This window comes from Molossus molossus, unplaced genomic scaffold (genome assembly GCF_014108415.1).
Source record: "Molossus molossus isolate mMolMol1 unplaced genomic scaffold, mMolMol1.p scaffold_m16_p_12, whole genome shotgun sequence".
NCBI classification, from domain to species: domain Eukaryota; kingdom Metazoa; phylum Chordata; class Mammalia; order Chiroptera; family Molossidae; genus Molossus; species Molossus molossus.
The window spans coordinates 86,928,710-86,934,611 of record NW_023425347.1 but is presented as its reverse complement, the minus strand read 5'-3'; the positions used below and the strand labels follow the sequence as shown (position 1 = coordinate 86,934,611).

At 46.7% G+C, this 5,902-nt stretch overlaps 1 pseudogene; it reads left to right on the top strand.

Moving 5' to 3' along the window:
• Positions 1–2,875: 2,875 nt before the first annotated feature.
• On the top strand, positions 2,876–4,220 carry LOC118626812 (annotated as a pseudogene).
• Positions 4,221–5,902: the final 1,682 nt, after the last annotated feature.

Genomic DNA, 5,902 nt, shown 5'->3' with positions numbered 1-5,902 from the left:
TTTCTTTTTTATTGATTTTTTTTTTGAGAGAGAAGGGAAAGAGAAAAATAGGAACATCAATGAGAGAGAACATCAACTGGCTTCCTCCCACATGCCCCTCACTGGGGATTGGGCCCACAACCTGGGCATGTGCCCTCACCGGGAATCAAACTGGTGACCTCTTGGTGCATGGGTCGATACTTAACCACTGAGCAACACCAGCAGAGCTAAATATTTCTCCAATTTATTTATTTATTTATTTATTTTTATCCTCACCCGAGGACATTTTTCCATTTTTTGTACAGACAGAGTGGGAGGGAGAGAGATGAAGAGAGAGAGAGGGAAACATCGATGTGAAAGGGACACATCGAGTGGCTGCCACCTGCACGACCAACCAGGGCCGGGGACAAACTGCAACTGAGGTACATGCCCTTAGCGGGAACCGAACCCGGGTCTCTCCGGACCGCAGGCGGACGCTCTAACCGCTGAGCCAAACCAGCCAGGGCTATTTCTCCAATTTAAAAAATGACATTGAGCATTCTATTTTGAATTCCAATATGAAAAGATGTCAGCAATATATTGTTAGGCACAAATAGAAAAATACATGTCACTCATATGTAATCTGATTCTTTTCTATTTAAAAAATTATATATGTGTATGTAAATAAATTTATATATTAAAATTTTTGTACAGGCATAGAAAATAGCTAGTAAAAACCCCACAGTTAAAAGTCACGGTTCTTATGGATTAGAATGGAAGGAACTGGGGTTCCTCACTGGGGCCCTCTAAAGAAGCCCAGCAGGAAATCTGAGCCACAGCTAAGTGAGCTGGCCCTTCGCCTGTCAGAGCCCAGCCCTTGTCAGCAGGCCAGAGGGGACTTAGGGTCAGGGCTTCTGGAAACACTGTTGAGAGGTGAGCAGCCCCAGGACCTCTGAACAGCTGGGTCAGAGCCTGGGGCAGTCCATTTAAAGGCCCCTGCAGAGCAGGGGGAGGACAGAAGTAGCCCTCCCTCATGGGCCCCAGTGGAGGGGGGGGGACACAGTCCTACCCAGGGACCCCATTTAATCATCACAGCCCTTTGAGGTAGTTATGATTGTATTTTTTCTAGATCAGGATGCCAAGGTTAAGTACATTCATTGCCCAAGGTCATATAGGTAGTAAATAGAACAACCAGACCTTGAACTCAAATTCGTCTGAACCTCCAGTTTGGGGCTCTGCTCTGGGCTGGGGAGGGTGTGGGTGAAGGCAGCAGGGAGCAACAGGCTGCCCTAGGCACAGACTCAGAAGCCCGGTGCACAGGTCTTTGCAGGTCTCAGAGCCTCAGGGGCCCCCACCCTATCAGGAATCACAAAAGCAAGTTCTACTCAGTGCCTGCAGCCAGGCCACCCATCTGGGATCAGGTCTCAACCACTAAATCTGGCTCCTGTGTCCACTCTGATAACTCAGCACTGACACCTCGGGTTCCAGCTGCTGGCAGCCCAGAGGCAGGCACTATCCAAAATAGATCCCAGGAGTGGGAGCCTGGTCAGTCCCCTGTGCCTCTGCACAAGCCGCCCAACACTAACCCCCAACTCCCCCGCCACCCCCTCACTTCCCCTGCCACCTTCCTCCCCCACTAGCCCTTGGGTTCTGAGTCACTTTGGACATGAAGTTTGGCTACTGGAAAGAAACAAAGGGTGGGGCAGTGGGCAGTGGTGACTGGAACAGCCTGGGTCCTGGATTCAAGTCCCTAAAGTTTGAGCCAGATGTGACTTGTGACTTGGCTGTCTTAAGTAGCTTAGAATAAGCGAATTCACTGATTGTTGGGGGTGGCAGGTAGGGACAGCAGTGGTCGGGAGCCCACTGAGTGCCAGTTTGAATCAGTCCTTACACCTGTGAAAGGTGGGTATTAGTGTCTCCATTTTAAAAATAAAGAAACCAAAACTCAGAAGGGGAAGTAACTTGCTTAAGGTCACCCATGGCTTGGACTCCGGAACCAAGGAAGGACTAGATTTTGAACCTCGCCCTGTTACAAGCTGTGTGGTCTTGGGCAAGTTACTTTACCTCTCTGATCTCAGTTTCCTCATCTATAAAAATGATATTAAATTAATTTCCAACTTATAAAATTACTGTGAAGACTTAAAAGGGTATGGTTAAAATTGTTAGTATGATATCTGGATCAGAGAAGATCCTCAGTCAATGTTATTATGATTCATTCAATGATCTAACCAATGAGAGGGCTCGTCCCCTATGAGTAGTGGGGCTAGGGAAAGTTTTTAACTTTCTCAGATCAATCCAATAGGTATTCCTGAGAGGAGTAGCATTTCTGTCCCATTTTAGCCCAAGACCATGAGTTCACTTGGGTGTGTGTGTGGTTGTGGTGGGGGCAGGTGCATGGGGTGGGGTGGTATTTGGGAGAAGATAGAACAACTGGGGTAGGGAGAGTTGTCTCAGTCTGGTGTGTGGGGGTCAGGTCAGGTCTAATCATGGGCAGTCTTCCAGATCTCGTTCTCAGAAGATGTCCCAACAGCCTGCTTGGGCACCTTGGATGATAAACAGGTTGTCGCCCTCCAAGCCCCAGTGAGCCTGATAAATCCTGGCAAAACTGAGGAGAAGAGAGGAGGTTCATCCATAAATACTCCATGACTCAGCCTTAGTGTCCTGTTGAAAGAGTTGCTTATGTTTATGACTCTTTTGCTCAGGGGAGGTGTTCCAGCTCAGGGACGAAGGTCTGGGACAGTCTGGGGTCTCAGGCTTCCTAGTTCACTCTTCTGGGGCAAGTCTGGGGTCTGGGGCAGGCCCACCACAGCCTAGCATAGTGTCCAGTCCATTATAGGATTCTGAGAAAATCTCTCCCCTCTCTGGGCTTCTTGTCACCCAGGAAATGAACCATGTTGCTAATGGGCTATGAGGCAGGATGGCCTGGTGGTTGGGTATACCACCAGGTTTTTGGTACCAGAAGAAGGTGGACTCAAGTCTCAATTTCATTTCTTAACTAGCTGTGTGACTTTAAGCCAGTCATTTCACTTTTCTGAAGCTCAGTGTCCTGAACTATAACATGGGGTAACAATGCAAATACCTTCCTAGGATCGCATGTAGAAAAAGTATATAAGGCACTTCCGCAGTAATGCTAGGTGTTATTATTACAAATCAAGCTCTGTGTAAAGTACTTTGAGGCTCTCACATTAACGGCGGGAGGCGGCTGCTGAGTGGGATGCAGGTAACCGCTGGCCGCTCAGGGAAAGTCTCCCTGCCGCTCCCCCTTTCTGCTGGCCACCAGTACCCAGTGCTTGCCAGCTTGTCATGGTGCCACCCAATAGCTGGCAGACCAGCTGGGGGTGGGGGAATGGGGGAGTCAACCAGTTCCACAACAAGTACATCCAGCAGACCAAGCCCCTCACCTTGGAGCGCACCATAACCCTGTAACCTTTTACCAATTATACTTTTGCTAAAAGAGCCCCTCTGTGCAGACAGCTCTGTGGCAGCCCGATTTCAATGCCGGAGGGAGGAACTTGATGAAATTGGAATGAGGAGGACTGTAGAAAGGGTTCTGATTGTGCGTGAGCACCAGCTACTCCATATGCTACTGCTACCACTGGGAACAACTTTCTTCAAACTGGTGGTGAACTGAACCCAGGAGAAGATGACATTGAAGGACTAAAGTGCTTAGTGACAGAGATACTCCGTGGTCAGGATGGAGTCCTGCAAGATTGGGTCATTGACAGCTGCACTGGTAACTGGTAGACACAAATTTGGAACCTCCTCAGTATCCACATATTCCTGCACAGGTTACAAAATGGAAGGAACATAAAAACTTGCTTTGCCCTGGCCGGTTTTGCTCAGTGGTTAGAGGATATCAGCCCCCAGACCAGAGAGTCAGTCCCTGGTTTGGTTCTGCTAAGGGCATGTACTTCGGTTGCGGTTCCTCTCCGCTCCACTTGGGGTCGTGCAGGTGGCAACCAGTCTATGTGTCTCTCTCATGCTGATGTTTCTCTCTCTCTCTCTTCCTCCCTCACTCCCTCCCACTCTATCTGAAGATAAATGCAAAAAAAAAAAAAAAAAAAAAAAGTCCTTGGGTAAGGATAAAAAAAAAAAGAACTTGTTTTTGGTTCAATTCCAAGAGAAAGCCTTGTTTGCAGTCCCTAAAAGTTACAAGGTGATTGCCGCACCGATGTTTGAATTGAATGACATGGTACCAGAATGCGGACCCAGCATTCTGTCTCCCTCAGTTTTTGAGCAGGTTCAACTTTATACACAACTGAATTCCCGCGCAGTGGAGAAGCAAAGGAGCTCTCTCTGTGAGCACAGCCCTACACAGCACAGACTAAACATGGTAGGAAGGTTTTCTTTCTTTTATCTCTTTCCCAACCCCTAAATTGCCACCTGTTTTCTATTGTTTGAATAGTATGTTGATATGAAGAACTAGATAGTGGTGTAAACAAATGTGATCATGTTTAATTTGCTTTTGTTTCCACTCATACATTTTGTCCATTAAAGAAGAGGACTTCTTTCTATTTTTAAAAATTTCATATTAAATTTGTAAAAATTTTTAAAATACTTTACAAAGAGGATTTGGTTCTTTCCAGAAAGATATTTAGGGAGCCAGTGGTTACTCCAGACCTTTAGTAACTCTGTTTTCCAAGTATGAAGAGTAAGGTGTGAAGAAAACAAGAGTTCCCAAGATTGGTCGGACAAGGGTAAAGCACTGTCATTCATCAAATACCTACTGTGTGTTCACTGCTATCACTTACATCATCATTTCATTTGACTCCTCAGCCACCAGCAAGGTAAAACCAGTAACCCAGACCCAGTGAAGTTAACTGAATGGTAGAGCTGGGATTTGAACCCAGGTCTGGGTGTTTCCAAAGTGCTTGTTATGTGTGGCCCACGGGACCACAGAACCTTGCTGTTTCCCTGGTCTAGGAAAGTGACCGAAGATGAGACAGAAGTGAGAGAATGAAGAAAGAAGAATCGAGGAGCTTGGCTACAGTCTGGGAGAGTGTAGAGAAATAGGACAATTGGAACTAGGGAGCTGGTTGGGGAAGACACCAACTGACTTTGAGGTAACTACTCTGTGGGGTCAAGCAGCAGACAGATGGAAAAGTACAGCTGAATTTAGAAGAAAGATGGGATGGAGGGATGAGTCCTTTGCTCAAGACTGTCTGAAATGACTTCTGAACTTACAACACCTAAAGACCCTCTTCTGCCTGCTTTGAATGCTCTTTGTAGGACCCACTTCAGGGCCTCTGCACACACTGTGAGCTCTGCCTAGAACAGTCCTCGCCTCGCCTTCTCAACTGAAATGTTACCTCTTCAAAGATGCTTCTAAACCACTGTGTTTAAATAGGAATCCACCCCATTACTACTGGACGCAACACCTGTTTGATTCCTTCCTAATATTTATCATAATCTATAATTGCTTTATTGAATTTCCTCGTTCGTTGTTTGTCCCCAGTCCCTCCTCCCACCCAAGAAAATATCTCTTCCATGAAAGGAGGAATTAGATGAGCTTGCTCACTGCTATATCCACAGTTTCTGGTATATACTAGGAGCCTAGCAAATATCTGTGGAATGAATTAATGACCCAGCCCCACCTATTTCCGAATATCGCCTCTTTTTTCTGATTCTTTGATCCATTAAGACTGATTTTCCATTATTTCCCCATCACACTCTTCTCATTCTCCCCTTATATGTGCCTTCACTTGGAATGCCCTGTCTCCTCTGCCCAAGCCTTAGATTCTATCAGCTAATATGGGAAGCCCACTCGCCCCTAGATCATGTGCCCTTGTGAAGTGAACAACCTATACAACTCGGCATGATGGCCCTGCTCCAAGCACCACTACTCACATGTGACCTTGAGCGAGTCACTTCAGCTCTCTGGGTCCCCTTTCTCTCTTTCTCCCTGTTAATGCTATCCTTGTGATGGCATCTAGGGAAATAACTC